Consider the following 18,997-nt stretch of genomic DNA (forward strand, 5'->3'; position numbering starts at 1 on the left):
GGCTGGCCTGCCATTTTGTTCTCACCCTCCCCAGCTCTCTCCCCCTTATGACTTGAACCTCTTTCCCATCCCTCGGATCAGTCCCCCTGCATCAACAGAACCGGATGCTCCAGCGGATTAATGAGCTTTTATGAATCTATTTGAAAGTATTGAATTAGTCTGAGTTGCTGCCTTTTAGTGCTTCAAAGGGGGACATACTGATTTGCTCACTCCTTTAAAAACTTTCATTTTAAAGCTCTTGAATAAAAAATATATTCACTACTGTAAAAACGTCTCTTAATGACGGTAGTGGATACTGCCAGCTACTCCACGCATTTTCTCTTTGTTCTCATATATTAAAAATAAAAATTAAATAATACAGCAAAATAGCATAATTATTAAAATACCATAATTAATATAAAATACCATAAGACAAATCACAATATAATAATACAAAAGATAAAGGAAACCCAAGGAATTTAGGGTCCAAAATAAGACTATCAAGATCATTTAATAATTGAGTAATTTTGTCTATCAAGACCATGTAGTAATTAAGGAATACTTTTCTAGCAGTCTGCATACTAAAATCAACAAAAATGGGTATAAGTTACACTGATTTTCAAAGCGAGCTTATGTTCGCTTTGAAAATTACTCCACCAAAGCCACCTGCACAATAACACCTGCTAAAATGTACACCGAACTATTTGGAGGAAATTTTGAATTTCCCAAAGTATGCTCGTAAATGCAAACCTCTCCCTAACTCTACCCCAGGGTTCAGGTTGAATACTTTAAATCTAATCCTAAAAAAAAATAGGTAGACAGTAAGGAACTCTCAAAACTGAAGTGATGTGGTCTATGTATCTACATATGGAAAGTAAACAAGTAGCATTGTTTTGGTCTAACTATAATTTCTGCATCATTGTCAATGGGAGACCCATTTAAAGAATATTACCATTATTTAGTCTTGAAAAAACCAGAGCTTGGATAAGAGTAGCAAGGTTAGCATAATCTAAATAAAGAATTAATAAACACAGTGCAGTCCCTGACCCTGTTAAGCCCTCGTTAAATTATATGGCTAAACAGGGTGGGCAATGATTTTATCCAGCACCAATCTACAAGGATTCTCAGCCAATCAGGAGAGAGTTTCATCTGGGAAGGATGCCTATGTTCAAGCCCCAGAGAGCTACGGAGAGGACAGGCATGTTTTTCTATAGCTGCTGCTTAAGCAGTTGGGAGAGAGAAAGTTCAGGGGCCTGAACCCTGAGACTGCGGTGACTTTACTGAAATCCCATCATCTGTGGATTTCCAGTGTCCAAGAGAAGGAGAGCTGGTGCAAACCGAACTCTAGACAGTGCAACAATGGAGTGGAAGGCATGCTCCCCTGAAGGAAACACATTATGTATTTATTTCTTACTGAATGTGGGACGTATGGAGCAAATTTACCATGTTAATCCAGCAACCATCATACTGCACTAGGTTCCTGGAAATGTACCTGGTAACCCTTAAGAGCTAAAAGCTTCTACGTGCAAAAGGGCATAATCATCGGTTGCTTTGGAGTATATTGTCTCTTAACTTACTTAGCTTATAAATTAGGATAGTACTTAACTTAATCCTCAATACTGAGTGCCGCGTTCTCAATATGAAATGCCGCGTTGTGCTGTAACCAAAAGAGGATTCCTTGCAGGTCCGTAGTTGTATCTCCCGTATAGGGCTGTTAGAATAGAAGACCTGTCAATAGCTTCCTTTCTGGTAATCTTTAGACACTCGCTGTCAAAACACCCGACGCTGCAGAGTTTCGGAGTATCTTCCTTCCTCAGGGGTACAGCAAGTTTATAGATGCGACGGATTTTATAAGCTGTTAAGAAAGCTGTGAGGCTTCTTCCGATAAGTTGTACGTGGTCAGCGCTTATGGGCTGACCACATATAACGCTTTTGGGCTGACCACGTACAACTTATCGGAAGAAGCCTCACAGCTTTCTTAACATAAACATACATAATTACAGTATGGTTATAAAATCCGTCGCATCTATAAGCTTGCTGTACCCCTGAGGAAGGACGATACTCCGAAACTCTGCAGGGTCGGGTGTTTTGACAGCGAGTGCCTAAAGATTACCAGAAAGGAAGCTAGTGACAGGTCTTCTATTCTAACAGCCCTATATGGGAGATACAACTACGGACCTGCAAGGAATCCTCTTTTGGTTACAGCACGACGCAGAATTTAGCAGCACTTCATACTGAGAATGCGGCACCCAGCGGCACTCAGTATTGAGGATTAAGTTAAGTACTATCCTAATTTAGAAGCTAAGTAAGTTTCTAGCTTAATAAGAGACAATACACTCCAAAGCAACCGATGATTATGCCCTTTTGCACGTAGAAGCTTTTAGCTCTTAAGGGTTACCAGGTACATTTCCAGGAACCTACTGCAGTATGATGGTTGCTGGATTAATAAATCAAATGCATTGATATGCATATATGTATCATATGTATCTAGTTAAATACCCCAGCTTCTTTTCTCTGTTCCAAGTTATTACTACCCTGTTTTATTGTAACTGCAACCCTTAACTTTCACTTGTATATTGTTACTTTACTACTACCTTTTTTAATTTTTGTTATTTATTGTTATTTATGACCTCTTGTTACCTCTTCACTTGTTAATTGTAAACCGACATGATGCGATACTCATCGCGAATGCCGGTATAGAAAAACTTAAAATAAATAAATAAATAAAAATAAATTAACACAGTAAATTTGTTCCATACGACCCACATTCAGTGAGAAATAAGTACATATGTGTTTATAATTGTTTTTTCTCACATTAGGAGGTTTTTTTTAAATAAACCCCTGAAGGAAAAGCAGGGGCAAATCAGGACCAGAATCAGATGCTGGAATCAAGTTTCCAGCGTTCATCCTACCTAATTTGAGAATTGTGAGTTTCTCACAGAAAGCTAAGGTGACAGTTTATTAAGGAGTAAAGACAGCAAGTCTCAAGAAAAAAGTATATGTGTGAAATACATTTCACATTCAGTTAGTAAAATTGGATTTAATTATATTTTCTGTTGGTATTCACTTTCTTCAACTGAGGGAGATGGGAGAGCTCAGAGCACACCTTATGGTGTCTGTGCAATCACTAAGGGGTGAATTTTAAAAGCCTGACATGCACCAAAGCCAAGAGATATGTGGAGAAGTTGGGTTGGCGCGCTCGTACGCGCACATCTCCTGGTATGCGCACACACAAGTTTCCCCCCAAAAGGGGCAGGGCATGGGTGTTCCAGGATTTCTCAATGATTCCAGTGGGTAAATACTTACATAAGTGTGCGCCAGGCTCCCCCACTGCGTAACTTTTACTTCTGCTATGGATGGCGTGTAAGTCAGAAAACAAAAGAAAATAAAGAGGTGAGCGGGGTTTTAAGGGCCGGGGCTAACAGGGTAAAATGGAGGCTAATTAATAGGGGGGATTAGGAAGTCCTGATCCCTTAACTGGTCAAACTGGGAATGAACTGGTTAAATTGGTAATTGCATCGGCATGCGTGTCTACTGAAATCCCCCCCATCTTATGTGGTAAAGGTGGCATTTGCACACACATGCATGCGTCTATATAAAATTGTGCGTACATGTACACGCGCACAGCCTATTTTATACCAATGCTTGCATATAAGCGTGTATGTTATAACATGGCCGCATCCTTTGGCGCCAGCTGGCATTTGTGCGTACATGTGCGCCTGCGCGCTGGTTTCAAAATTACCATCTGTGTAATCCTAATTCATGGTGAAAGAGTGTGTGGTGAATAAAGAAATCTTTCAGTACTGGAACAGCTAACCTTGAAACTGCATTTTGTTTCCCTCAACCTCAAAACAGCCTGCATAGTACATGGTGATATAAGTGTGATATCATAATTATTTTTCCCTATAGCGATCTCCTCTCCTCAACTGGTCTGATAACCTGGAGTGAAGGTTACATAGAGAAATAGTGGCCCATTGTCCTGGGAAAGTAGAAATAGTGTGTTCCAGGCATAGGAGTAAACCACTTCCCTCTTTCTTCATTGTTAGCAAAATGGCACAGCAAACATTGATTGAGTGGTGCAGGGGAGAAAGCTCTGCTGGTGAAAGGGCTACCTGATGAAATGGATAGACAAGAAATAGTGGCAGTGCTGGAAAAAAACAACTTCTTTGGAAGTTATAAAAGTAATAGAGTGCATGTTTGCTGATTCTTTGCAACAGAACCTCAGTTTTGTGTAGTTGCAAAGCAGGATGTGAGCCCTTTATCCACCATGGTGCCAGAAATGGTGCCAGAATCAGGAGCTGCACCCTGGAAAATTGTACATCATGAAAACAGTGGTGATTCTGCAAAACATCCAGAGAGCAATATCTTGCTGGAGGAGTTCACTTCCTTTTTAATTAGCAAAAGCAGGTCTCTGCAAGATTTGAAGGAAGTCTTGACCCCAGCAGCTGCTGCCATCACAGATAGAGCTGCAGATTCAGCTCCAGTTATCCTTGGGAAATTAACAGAGACAGCAACGAAGGCTCTTGAGGAGGGAGCTTAGAACAAAAGACTATACCTTTTTTTTTAGGGAAAACTCCTGTTCCCAATGGGGAAGAGGATTATGACAACTGGATACAGCAGGCTATCCAGATGGTCCATGACTGGAATTATTCTGGTTTAGAAAAAAGGAGACACATAGGAGAGAGCTAAAGAGACCCTCTTTGGAGATTTTTCGTTATTAAAAACTTGCAAGCCTGATCCACTGAAGAATGTTTGCAGACATTAGTGGACACATTTGGCATTACCGAAAGTGGCTCTGATTTGCCTTTCCACTTTATGCGAACTAGTTAGCAGGAAGGTGAAAAGCTTTCCGATTTCCTGCGTAGACTGAAGACTGTTCTAAAAAGAGTAGTGCGGCCTTACACCTCAAGAGAAGGACTCGGCTCTCTGAAAACAATTAGTGAAGGGTGCACCTAAGTCTGTCAGCAAAAGGAAACATCATCCCCCAAGATTTCTACAGGTATTGAAAGAAATTCGTGATGAGGAGAAGCAAGAGGCTGTTCGTCACTCCCCAAATTGAAATCCATGTTGCTGTTTAAACCTGCTGAAATGATTCAGTAGGCACAATTAATCAAAGGGTTACAGGAATAAGTAGCAACTCTGAAAAAACGGTGTCAGGCTAACAAGTTTGGTTCTGAACAGCTGAATCCAAGTTTTCTATCAGACCACACCCAGACAAAAACTGAGGACTGGAGAACTCCAATTTCCAGATTGAGCCGGGAAGTTCCTGCTTTCAGAAATCTGGTAGGTCTAGTATGAGGACTTGAAGTTTGCCAAGGAGACCAATATATTTCAGAAGCTAAGTCCAACTACTACTCACCATAATGGTGCCAAGTCACTTTTCCCTTTTGTCTGTTACAGATGTCGAAAGGAAGGACACTGCTACTTATTGCTGGGCTGCGGAGGAAAACCCCATCTTCAAAGAAGAAGAGCCACCTTTGAGGGGTATTCATAAGAAATCTGTGAAATCTCATGCAGTGAGTGGCTCCAGGGCTGACAATGTATCTACACTCTCACCGGACCCTACCTTTCCCAAGGGACTGGTGGAACCTACTCCAATTGTGACAGAGAAAGTAGAAGGGCAGACAACAAAAGCCTTGTTGGAAAGTAGATCATAAATTACTATTATTTTCAATGCGTGGCATAATGTATACTTGTGACATTTGCCATTACATCCCCTAGAAGATTTGGCCATATGGGGTTTATGTGACAGCGCATACCTTTATAGGGCTTATCTTGTGATGACTGTATAGTTCCCTGAAACTGTGAAAGGGATCAGAGAGACTCTCCGTGATACCCTTGGTGTGCCCCAAGTCCACAGGAAGACTTGCACAGAATTGTCAAGCGATAGTAGGACCATAGTATGTTATTACTCTCACTATCCATCCATTATGTCTGGAAGCTTATGTGAAAGCTAAAAATCATCCACTAGAAAGGCAGGATGACTATTTAGGACCTGTAACAACTGTCTCACCAAAACCTTTACAACGTTTACCTGGTACAGTTAAACAACGTTCCCTGCCAAGTTGACCTTACATGCTCTCTGGGATATCAGCTTGTACTGGTTTAAACTCCACCAGACCTTATATTATCTGGAGGACTCCTAGTCCAGAGAAGGGTGTTACTGGTAATTTTTATTGTCAAAAATATCATATCTGTCTAGGTGATGAATGAGTCAAGAAAAGAGATCACTTTGTACACATAAATTAACACAGATCTCTGGGGCAAAGTAGTTTCTGTCACATCAGGAACACACCAGACCAGAGTGGTACATTCCTAAGACTGATCCTACTAGATTTAATTTCAGAGAGTCGCCTATACCCAGAATTTGGGAGGAGAGACTGATACATCATCTTGCCAGGTGTGATAAAATGTTTTTACTACATAAATGGGAGGTTGGCTTGGCCAAGGATATAGAAATCCAATTTGCCTTCATTATCCTTGCCCTTTCAGAGACAGATCACAGCAATTGGCACCTGGTGACACTGAAGATGTAAAAGTATCTACAGGAGTTATTGAAGGCAGGAATTATAAAGGAATCAAGAAATCCTGACACTTCTTCGATGATAGTAGCAAGAAAGAAAAATGGAACAATCAGAATGTACATAGATTATCGCACCCTAAACAAGAAGATACCTGGGTCCAGGACTCATGATGCTTTTGATTGCCTCACAGGAATTACATGGTTTTTCATGCTCAATCTCCGAAGTGGGTATTATCAAATCCTATGTAAGAGTGTGACAAAGATAAAATAGTTTTCATTTTCCCCTTGGAGTTTTACCAATTTGAGAGAATGCCTCAGGGCAAACCTGGAGCTCCCAGTATTTTCCAGACTGATGGAATGAATAGTAGGAGATATAAATCTCCTAGAAGTGATTGCCTATTTAGATAATTTGTGTTCAGCTAGACATTAGAGGAACATGAAAATAGACTCATGAAGTCTAGACCAACTTGAAGCACAGAGACTTAAATTGTCCATTGATAAGTGTCTTTTCAGGTGTTGCGCATAATCTTGACAACATTAAAGCTGTTGGTACCTGGGATCAGCCTACTGATTTAAAGACTCAGATAATTTCTTGAATTTTGTGGACATTATCGTTGATTCATTCAAAGTTTCTCTGCTATAGCGAATCACGAAAGGGTATCCCTCTGTGAGAAAAGGAGAAGTTAAGAAACGACCTTCTACAATATATTTCAAATCAATTGAACCATTTGGCCCAAGATGGATAGATCAATGCGAGAAGGCATTCTGGAAAATTATCTATTGTCTGACTCAAGCACCAATACTGGCTTATGCAGGTAGTACAAAATCTTACATCTTGCATAATGACTCTAGTCTAGATGGTCTTGTGCTGTACCAAGAGTATCCTGAGGGCTTGAGATCTCTGGCTTTTGACAGTAGGAAACTTGTCGTGTGCTGAGAAAAGATATCCAGCCCAGAACCTTGAGTGCCTTGCTTTGAAATGGGCTGTGGTAAATAAATTCCATGATTACTTCTATGGTGCCCAGTTTGTGGTAAGAGCTGATAACAACCCTTTAGCACAAGACAACAGCAAAACTGAATGCTGCTGGACATCAGCGGTTAGCTGCATTAGCCACCTATGTACTTCAATCCTCAGCATCGAATCAATATTGATGCTGATGCCCTCTCACAACAGACATACCATGGAAATCATCCCAATTCTTGGTTTCAAGTTCCCAAGGATGATGTTAAAATTCTACATCAACCTGATCCCACAAAGAGAGTTGTCACCTCCATGGGAATTTCTGCAGAAGTTCTTCCAACTGTTTATGTTGCTGTAGTTGAGTATGGAGTCTATAATCTGCCCTCACTATGTAAAACTGATTTGCAAGAAGCACTGGGAGAAGATCCTCTTATATCTGAAGTCTAGAAGGCAAAGAAGTGACACCAAACAGTAACCTGTGTATCATTTACTCATCCTGACATGACTTTCTGTTGAGAGAATAGAACAGCTTTGCTTTATTGGATTACTTCTGATTCAGCATCAAGATCCAAAAAACAGCTTATGTTACCTCAACAGTTTCATACATGTGTATTAAAAAGTCTACATAACATGGGTCATCTGGGAATTGCTGCACCATCAATGCAGTGAGATCTCACTTCTATTGGCCTATAATGAATCATGAGGTAAAGATCTACATTTAACATTGTGATACATGCACTGCTTGCAAGACTTTATCCACCAAAGCTGTACCTTTATCATATATCAGCAGCAAAGGACCACTTCATCTATTCTGTACAAATTTCCTGTCACTTGAGGTAGACAGCTGAAATATCAGCAGCATCTTAGTAGTTATGTTATGCACATTATGAACAAGCTTTCCCAACTAAAGACCAAAGAGCGCATACTTTTGCTAAAGTACTTTGGAAAAAATACTTTGCATTTTGGATTTCCTGCCTGAATTCATTCCGATCAGGATAGGGACTTTGAAAGTAGACTTATCAAGGAAATACTACTGATCTGTGGTATAAAAAAAATCCAGAACTACCCCATATCATCCTCAGGGAGATCCTCAGTCAGAAAGGTTCAACCATACCTACATAGAAACATAAAAATGATGGCAGAAAATGACCAAATAATCCACCCAATCTGCCCAGTATCTGCTGCACTGTGCAGGTAAACCCCCATGCTTATCAGTTTCCCAGATCAAAAAAGTCAGGGCCCTCGGATACTGTTTGAATCCAATTTCCCTTAACCATTGATGTGAAAGCAGAGAACAATGTTGCATCAAAAGTATGAGGCTTAGTGATTAAGGGTAGTAAGCACCGCACTAGCAAGTTACCCCCATGTTTATTTGTTCCCCAAACCGTAAAAGTCGAGGCCCTCATTGGTTGCTGTCTGAATCCAATTCCCCTTTTCCCACTGCCGTTGAAGCAGAGAGCAATGATGGAGTTGCATTAACAGTATCAATGCTTATTTGTTAAAGGTAGCAACTGCCACCCCAGCAAGTTACCCCCAGTTACCCCCATACACTCTTTTCTTTATTTCCATCCTCTAGCCTTTAGGGATCCACAATGTTTATCCCATGCCCCTTTGAATTCCTTCACTGTTTTTGTCTTCACCACTTCCAATATCCAGAAGGTATTCCAGGCATTCATCGCCCTCCCCGTGAAGAAATGTTTCCTGACATTGGTTCTAAATCATCCTCCCTGGTGTTTCATTTCATGACCCCTAGTTCTATTGATTTCTTTCCAACAGAAAAGGTTTGACAATTGAGCATCATTAAAACCTTTCAGGTATCTGAAGGTCTGTATCATATCTCCCTTGCACCTCCTTTCTTCCAGAGTGTACATATTCATATCCTTCAGCATCTCCTCATAAGTCTTCCGATACTGACCCCACACCATTTTGGTCACTCTTCTTTGGACTGCATCTATCCTCTCCTTATCCTTTTTGAGATATGGGCACCAGTACTGAACACAGTACTCCAGGTGAGGTCTCACCAAGGACCTGTACAAGGGTATTATCACCTCCTTTTTTCTTACTGGTTATTCTTCTCTCTAGGCAGCCCAGCATTCTTCTGGTTTTAGCTATCACCTTGTCAAATTGCTTTGCCTGCTTCAGATCATCAAACACTATCACACCAAGGTCCCTCTCTCAGTTGCACATTAATCTTTAACCGCCCATCACATTCAGATCTTTCGGATTACCGCACCCCAGATGCATGACTCTGCACTTCTTGGCATTGAATCCCAGCTACTAAATCTTTGACCACTCTTCAAGCTTTCTTAAATCACATTTCATTCTATCTACTCCTTCAGGCATGTCCATTGTGTTGCAGATCTTAATATCATCTACAAAAAGACAAACTTTATCTTGTATCTCTTCCACCAGGTCGCTCACAATGATATTGAACAGAACTGATCCCTGTGCACTCCACTTAACTCTGTTCTTTCTTTAGAGTAGGTTCCATTTACCATTACACGCTGTCTCCTGATAGTCAACCAGTTTGCAATTATTACTACTACCTTGGCACCCACTCCCAAGCTTCTCATTTTGTTCACAAGTCTCCTATGTGGGACTGTATCAAAAGCTTTACTAAAATCCAAGTAAATCACATCAACTGCTCTTCCCTGATCCAATTCTCTAGTCACCCAATCAAAGACATCAATCAGATTTGTCTGATAAGACATTCCCTTGATGAATCTATGCTGCCTTGGGTCAAGCAACCCACTGGATTGTAGATAGTTTACTATCTTTTCCTTCAGCAGAATCTCCATTAATTTTCACACCACTAAGGTGAGGCTAACCAGCCTCTGGTTTCCAGCCTGCTCTCTGCTCCTATTCTTGTGAAGCAAGACCACCACCACTCTTCTCCAATCTTGCGGCACCATTTCTTTTTCCAGGAATCTATTCAACAGGTCCTTCAGTGGACCCACCAACACATCTCGGAGCTCCCTTAGTATCCTGGGATGTATCTCATCAGGCTCCATGGCCTTGTCCACTTTCAGTTTTCCTAGCTCTTCCCATACATTCTCTTCCATAAATGGAGTTTTGTCTACTTCACCGCCATCCACAGTCTTGACAACTAGTGATGGTCCTTCTCCAGGGTCTTCTTTACTGAACATCAAACTGAAGTATTTGTTTAATTTTTCGGCCATTTCTTCATCTCTCTCCACACATTAATCTTTGTCACCTTTCAATTTCACTATACCACTTTGGACCTTTCTCCTTTCTCTGATATATCTGAAAAATGTTTTGTCACCTCACTTTACCTCTTTGACAATCCTTTTGTTATGGCTGCCAGTCGTGGCGGTCCACGACCAGGGCTGACTGTCATGGCCGCTGGCCGCGGAGGTCCGCGGCCGGGACCAATGGCTCACCCATGGCGCCGGGCTCTCTCGGAGCCTCCTACTGGAGCAGGCAGCCTTCCTTTACGCTCTCCCCGCAGCCTTGGCCGTCGCTGAAGTCCGGCCACATGGCCCTGCTGAGCCAGGAAGACTCCTCCTCCCCCTGGTTTCTTTAGAGCCGCACGCGCGGCTGAAGAAATTATTTAAAGGTGCCACGACATGAAGTTGTCGTGGCTCCCTCCTGAAACTCCTCCCTCGATGCTAGTATTAAAGAACATAAGAAATTGCCATGCTGGGTCAGACCAAGGATCCATCAAGCCCAGCATCCTGTTTCCAACAGAGGCCAAACCAGGCCACAAGAACCTGGCAATTACCCAAACACTAAGAAGATCCTATGCTACTGATGCAATTAATAGCAGTGGCTATTCCCTAAGTCAACTTGATTAATACCAGTTAATGGACTTCTCCTCCCAAGAACTTATCCAAACCTTTTTTGAACCCAGCTACACTAACTGCACTAACCACATCCTCTGGCAACAAATTCCAGAGCTTTATTGTGCGTTGAGTGAAAAAGAATTTTCTCTGATTAGTCTTAAATGTGCTACTTGCTAACTTCATGGAATGCTCCCTAGTCCTTCTATGATTCAAAAGTGTAAATAACTGAGTCGCATCTACTCGTTCAAGACCTCTCATGATCTTAAAGACCTCTATCATAACCCCCCTCAGCCGTTTCTTCTCCAAGCTGAACAGCCCTAACCTCTTCAGCCTTTCCTCATAGGGGAGCTGTTCCATCCCCTTTATCATTTTGGTCATGAGACCTTCTTCCTCCAAGGCAGCACCAGGGCTGCCAGTCTGAAGTTGGGAGTTGGTTACTATGTCCCTGAAGGTCTCATCTATATACCTCTCTGTCTGCCTCAGCTCCTCCAGGTCTGCCACTCTAGCCTCCAGAGATCGGACTCGCTCTCTGACAGCCAGGAGCTCTTTGCATCGCATGCACATGCTCCTCAGACCTTGCCTTGGTATTGAGGCTCTTTGAGGGATTTTGCCTGTGCTTCGTGTTCCTGGTTTTGTTCTGCTCTTAGTCCTGCTTCTGCTCCTCCTCCCTGTTGGACTGAATCCTTGGCTGTTGACCGGCTGTTGTGATTCTCTTGGCTTGATCCTGGACTGGCTTTGGGCCCTTTTCCTGATTTGCTCCTGGACTGGCTTCGGACCACTCTCCTGACTTGCTTCTGGACCAGCTTACGACCCTCCTCTGGACTTTGACCCTTGGACCAGCTCTTGACTATTCTTCAACTCCCACTCCTGGACTGTCTATGACCTGCTGGAGGTGCCAGCCATTTGGAATCCACGACCTGCAGGAGGCGCCTGCATCCAGACCTACATTCAGTCTTCAGGGAGTCTCCTAAGTCCCAGCGGCTGAATCCCTATGGGCTCCTCCTGGGGGGATCACGAGCTTCCAGGGTGAAGTCTTCATTCAACATTTGCATCATCAGGCCTTGCCCTCCGAAGGTAGAGACCTAAAAGGGTTGACTCCCTTTTGGGTAGTGCTAACCCTACCTCGGAACAGGGGTCCACCTTCTGATTCGTAACACCTTTCTTCCGCCTGACTTTTTGCTTTCTTGCTTTCTTTCTTTGTCTCCCTCAGTTTCACCAGATATTCTTCCCTGTGTTCCTCTTTTTGGGATCCTTTATATTTCCTGAACTCTGTTCTTTTTGCCTTTATTTTATCAGCCACCTTCTTTGAGAACCAGATCGATTTCTTATTTCTTTTACTTTTCTAACAAATAGATTTGTTGTCTTTGTAATTGCTCCTTTTTTAGTTTTGCCCACTATTGTTCCACCTCTCTTGTTTTCTCCCAATTTTCTAGTTCTATCTCCAGGTACATCCCCATTTTGACACAGTCTGTATTTTTTAAATTCAAAACTCTGGTCTTTGTGTGACCTCTCTGTATCCTATTTGCGATATCAAACCATACCATTTGATGATCACTGGTGCCGAGGTAGGCACCCAACTGGACATTAGACAAATTATCCCCATTAGTGAGCACTAGGTTGAATATAACTCTCTCCCTCGTGGGTTTCATTACCGTTTGTTTGAACCGAGCCCCTTGCAGAGCATCCACTATCTCTCTACTTCTGGTAGATTCTCCAGTCTACGTCCAGCAGATTAAAATCTCCAACAATCAACATTTCTCCCTTCTTTCCCACCTTTTGGATGTCTTTGACCAGATATCTGTCTAGTTTTTCCATTTGAGTTGGAGGCCTATAAACTACTCCAGTAAAAATGGATGCACCATCATCTTTTTTTTTAGGCCAGCCCATAAAGCTTTTACTCTACCCCACATTCCTTGCAGTTCTAATTTAAATATGCTCGGTACTTTGACGCCTAAACAGAAATCTCAATGGAGTCAGCATGTAAATTATGATACATACTTATAAATGTACTTGCAATGACACAATAGGATAATCTCCATATTTCCTTATGTTTGGACGAGAATCCCTACTACCCGTTGACATATACATTGGAGTTGCCCCTGATGGTAATGATGCTGGAGCATATCTCAAGTATGTCCAGAATCTCAGAGAACAGGCAACTAATGTTTAACAAACAGCTGCCCAAGCTGCTGAAAAGCAAAATCAAAGTGACAAGAACTGCCATACCACCCAGGTAAAAGCTCACGATTTACACCCAGCAGATAGACTACTGCTACAAGCATAGGGAATACCTGGTAAAGACAAAATTGCAAACCGCTATTCTCTGTACTTTACCTCATTGTTTCTCAACTGCCACATTTACCAGTGTTTTGAATAAAATCTGAAATTGGGACTGGAGCTGTGAAAACCTTACATTGCAAACATTTACGAGCTGGACAGTCAGTTTGAATGCCTGCTGACAGTTCTGATAATGTTCAAGCTTGTCAACAAACTTGTCCAAGACAGACAAGATGGTATGTGTATTTGACAAGCCCTGAGCAAGTGGAAATAGTTGCTCCTGAATCTGACTAAAATGACAGCTTCTGTAGTGACTTCTGATGATGAATCCTCTGAGATGGGATATTACACAGAAACAGAAATGATGGCAGAAAGGGACCAATGGTCTTTCCAGTCTGCCCAGCAAGCCTCCCATGGCAGCACCCACCATGCAGGCTACCCCCATGAATGTAAGAGGAAGGAGTAGATGTTGCGTTTGGTGGACTGCAGGCTCTTCCTGCAAACCGCCGCTCTTATTCTTCAGGCTGGGCCTTCCCCCTTAAGCCAGGATGCTGCTGGACTGCCCCATTTTCCAGTGCGGTGCTCTGCTGTGCTGCACCAAGGCAGGGTGCCACTGGAGGCCTTTGCAGCAAGATGCTGCCAACACAGGCCAGTACCGTTCCACTTGAAGCAAGTGCACGCCCGACACCCCCATTCTTAAAGGACCAGTAGTGGAAAAACCCGGAAGGCGTCCTTCGATATCACAACCTCTGTCCTATTATAAGGTCACTGCAGACATCCTTCCAATGCCTCAGCTACAGGTCTCTCGACTGCCCAGTAGTGTCATTTGCCTCAGTGTTTCGGTTCCTGCATTCTCCAGTTCCTGAGTCCGTGTCTTCAATTTCAGTGTCTTTGTTCTTCAGTTCTTGCGGCCCTCATCTAGTTCATCAGTCCCTGTTGTCAGTCTTCAGTTTTCCAGGTGCCTTGCCTACTGTGTTGCTCCTTGTCGTCCTGCCTTTCCCACAGATGGATACCCAGTATTGACCTTAGCCTGACCACTGGACCTCCTTGGATGCTGCCTATCACTGACCATTCCCTGACTACTGGACTGCCTTGAACAGCACCTGCCACCAACCCCAGCCTGCTTCCAGTTTTTCCTGCACTATCCAGCGACAACTGATCCTCCGACCATAGGCAGTAACCCCCAACTAAGACCTGCTGGCCCCGGCATCCAAAGGGTCAACCCAAGGGCAACGTAAGCTGATATAGGCAAAGCTCCAACTGAGCCTCTGCCTCCGCCAAGTCCGCCTGTTGACGGTGGGAGCCTGCAGGACTCCTCGCTGGAGGTCCACAGGCCATGTTTTCAACAGATTGCCGAGGTCATGAACCCGGCAGATGTGACGGTTTTGCAGACCATCCTGGATCTCGCCCACAAACTCTAGGACTAACAGAAGATTCTTGAGATTCTAGCAGCCACTACTGACTGGTTGTCCACGTGACTGGACACACTTTTCACTGCGGCAGCTCCGTCACCTCCTGCACCAGCACAGCTGTCACCTGTGGCTTCCACATACCCCAGCTACTGGCTCCACCCTGGTATGCTGGAGAACCCCGACAATGCCAAGTTTCTTGAATCAGTGCTGAATGCATTTCTCATTGCAAGCACCAGTGTTTCCAGATGACCTTTCGAAAACCACATATATCCTCTCGCTATTGGACGGGATGGCCCCAGAATGGGCCTCTCCCTTCTGGGAGCATTCAGATCCCCTGCAACCGAACCTACAGCAATTCATGGATCAATTTCAGATAGTCTGAGCCAGGTTGATGGCCACCATAGGCTCCAAACAACTGCATCTCTGCCAGGGCCCAAACGCTGGCGGAGTATGCTATTGAGTTTTGTATTCTAGCAATCAAGCTCAACTGGCATGAGGACTGCCTCACCGCCATCTTCCTGGAGAGTGTGGCACCGAAGATCAAGGACAAACTTGCGTCCCAAGACCTCCCAGCCCCCAAGGAACCCTGGACATACTTGTCCACCAATTTCATCATGGACCTCCCCCTCTAAAACAGTGTCACCATGATCTGAGTGGTCGTAGATCACTTCTCTAAAATGTTACACTTCATTCCACTACTGGGCCTCTCATCTGCACCTGAGCGGGCACTCCATTTTACTCTTTTTATGTCTTGTCTGCACGGATTACCGAAGCATATCCTGTCTGACAGAGGAGTACAATTTATTGCAAAGTTCTAGTATTCCCTTTGCAAGAAATTCAGCATTATGCTAAATTTCACGATCGCCTATCGCCCCCAAGGAAATGGACAAGTGGAGCGTACCAACCAGACTCTCAAGGCTTTCCTCCGCTCCTACATTAACAAGCGCCAGGACAACTGGGCCACTATCCTACCTGGGCTGAGTTGCCCACAATTCTCATGTTATCAATATATTATACTATATTATGTTGTTATACCAAAGTTCCTATGTTATTCCATGTTAAAGCTGCACCCTGTTTCAATGTATTTAGTTGTTCTAAATGTAAACCGGAGTGAAGGCCGATACTAATCCTTCGGTATAAAAAAAACAACACAAATAAATAAATAAATAAATAAATAAATGTTAGTGCAGCCACTGGATCCTCTCCCTTTTTCTGGTCTATGGGAAACAACCACTGCCTCTACTTCTACTGCCAGAAATAGTGCCTTCCCTCCCCCATGACCAGTAGTAATTCATTAATGGGTAAATGTGAAGAATCTGGCCTAAATTTCCCAGTAAATACATTCACTTGGTCAGATATTATGCTTTAATGTGTTTCGTTGCCCTATATTGTATATGACTATACTGCTATCAATGGCTAGAGAGGAATCGAATGTATTAGAAACTGTTTTATTTTGCTAAGAAACACATGGCTATGTGCTAGTGCCTGATGAGGGCATTCAAACATGTAAGTGGGGGTGGAGGGGAGATGTAGGCCCTGCTTCATGTGCTGTGTGATAACATGTGCTGTCACCCTGTTAAGCACTCAAACTATATGGCTAAACAAGGTAGACAATGATTTTATCCAGCACCCATAAAAGTGGGATCAATGTTGCATATTGAAATGTGTGAGGATTTTTAACCACTTCTCAAAACAAATAATGTAGCCCTGCAAGCATTCGCAGCCAATCAGGAGTGAGTTTCATCTGAGGATGTGGGTATTCAGGCCCTAGAGGAAGGGGGCAGAGAGAGCCTCTAAGAGAGCAACGGAGAGAATAGGCATGTTTTTTGCAGCTGCTTCCCAAGCAGGTGGGAGCAAGAAAAGCTCAAGGGCCTGAATCCTGAGACCGCAGTGAGTTTACTGAAATCCCATCTGTGAATTTCTAGTGTCCAAGAGACAGGAGTTGGTGTGAAGCAATCTTTAGACAGTGCAACAATGAAGTGGAAGGCATGCTCCCCTGAAGGAAAAGCAGGGGCAAATCAGGATTTGAACCAGATGCTGGGACCAAGTTTGCAAAGTTCATTCTAACTAATTGGAGAACTGTGAGTTGTGGGTTTCCCACAGAAAGCAAAGCTGACAGTGTAGTAAAAAATAAAGATATCTACATAAACCTCAAGATAAAGTAAATGAACTTTGAATGTCTAAAGGAAGAAAAAAAAAAAAGCTAAAGTGCCCCAATTAGATATTTCTTACACTGTTTTTGTGTTTTTTCTTTTTTCTGAACTGTACAGATTCCATTTTTTCTTAGAACTAAGAAATATTTTAAGCTACCCTGAGTCAAGAACTTTAAAGTTTTAAATAGATTTTATCATTTCAGTGGTTCAAAATTAATATGGTATATATATATATATATGCAAAGTACATTTCTACTGTTATAATGTTTATTACATTCAGTTAGTAAAGTTGCGTTCAATTATATTTCTGATGGTATTCATTTTCTTCAACTGAGGGAAAAGGGAGAGCTCAGAGTACAGCTTATAGAAATGGGGTTTGTGCAATCACTAAGTTCATGTTAAGAGTGTGTGGTGCATAAAGAAATCTTTCAGTACCGGAACAGCTGGTCTTGAAACTGCATTTGCTTTCCCCTAACCCCAAAAGAGCCTGCAAATTACACAGTGACACACGCATGATATTATAATTATTTTTCCCTACAGTGATCTTTCTTCAATAATCTGGAATCAGGGTTACATCATAAAAAAAAGAACAGGATGGCAGATATAGCCGAAACAGTCCATCCATATCTCCTGCTCTGCTTTCTAGTCCCTTCCTATCCCTCAGCGGTCATCTGTGCTTGCCCCAAGGTTTCTTGAATTCAGATACGGTACTCGTCTCCACCACCTCCACGGGGAAGCAGTTCTATGCGTCCACTGCCCTTTCTGTAAATATTTCTTTAGGTTACTCCTTTCATCCTCATCCCGTGGCTCCTCTTTCCAGAGCCTCCTTTCCACTGAAAGAGGCCCATGTTCTGTGCTTTATTCCTTGGAGGTATTTAAATGTCTCTATCCTATCTCCCCGTTCCCTCCAGGATATATATATATATATATATATGTTTAGATCTTTGTCTGTCCCCATGTGCCTTATGATTTGTGAACCTCCTGGCCGTCTGAAAATATATATTCCTGGATTCCAATACCACAGTATTCAGCGCCTGCCAGGATCTGATTCTTTGCTCAACCAAAGAAAGTGATGAGATTTCTTTGCCATGGTCTTCCTATGGTAAAACCCTGCCGTCTTAGATCCTGAAACGTGCTCGATTCAAGGTATTCTATTATGAGATCCCCGTGATATCAACAGAAAGGTATCAAAGAAGAGCAAAGTGGACAGTTGGGGTGGACTCGGACCTCCAATATCTAGCCACTAGCCATTGGCATCACGACGACCTCAAATTCTTCCCAGCATTCCAGAGAAAACTGGCGGATGACGCCACGTCCCTCCTTTCATGCTTACTGCAGTCTGTGATATGAAGCTTAGTTTGTAAGGTTTACACCCAGCTTTCTATCAGTAATAAAAAGATTATTAGAATACAGGGGGAGGGTAATTTTCAAACAGCCCACATAGCGGTAAAGTCTGCATATACATTGTACACATAGACTTTACCAAGTATTTTCAAAGGGAACTTTCACGTGTAAGTTCATTTAAAAAAAAAAAAAAACTCGGGTAACTGGCTGAGTATTCGCACACATTTACTCACCTAAAGTTATACTACCTCTTTGAAGGGCATACCTTAGGTGTACACTTATGTGCATACTTTTGAAATAAAAAGTATGCAACCCAGGACAGTTTTAGGACAACCACTTACTCACATAAAATTGGGTTTTATGTGTGCGAAAATGACCTCCACGCTGTGCTAAATTGAAAAAGAAATTCCAAAGGGTGCGAGAGGTGCAAGTAGTACGAACGCCCTGCTTTGAACAGTGTGTGAGGCGCACACATAATGCACACACCCTGAGCCACAAGTAACACATGCGCTCTCCGTGCGAGCAGGAGAGGCGTGTGCAACAGA

General features: G+C 42.8%; 1 protein-coding gene across 7 annotated transcripts in view; it reads right to left on the bottom strand.

The window, feature by feature from the left end:
* Positions 1-18,997, bottom strand: part of PPP2R3A (protein phosphatase 2 regulatory subunit B''alpha) — a 435,163-nt gene that overhangs the window by 161,762 nt on the left and 254,404 nt on the right. The gene's annotated exons all lie outside the window — the stretch shown is intronic.

The sequence above is a fragment of the Rhinatrema bivittatum genome, chromosome 9 (genome assembly GCF_901001135.1).
Source record: "Rhinatrema bivittatum chromosome 9, aRhiBiv1.1, whole genome shotgun sequence".
Taxonomy (NCBI): Eukaryota; Metazoa; Chordata; class Amphibia; order Gymnophiona; family Rhinatrematidae; genus Rhinatrema; species Rhinatrema bivittatum.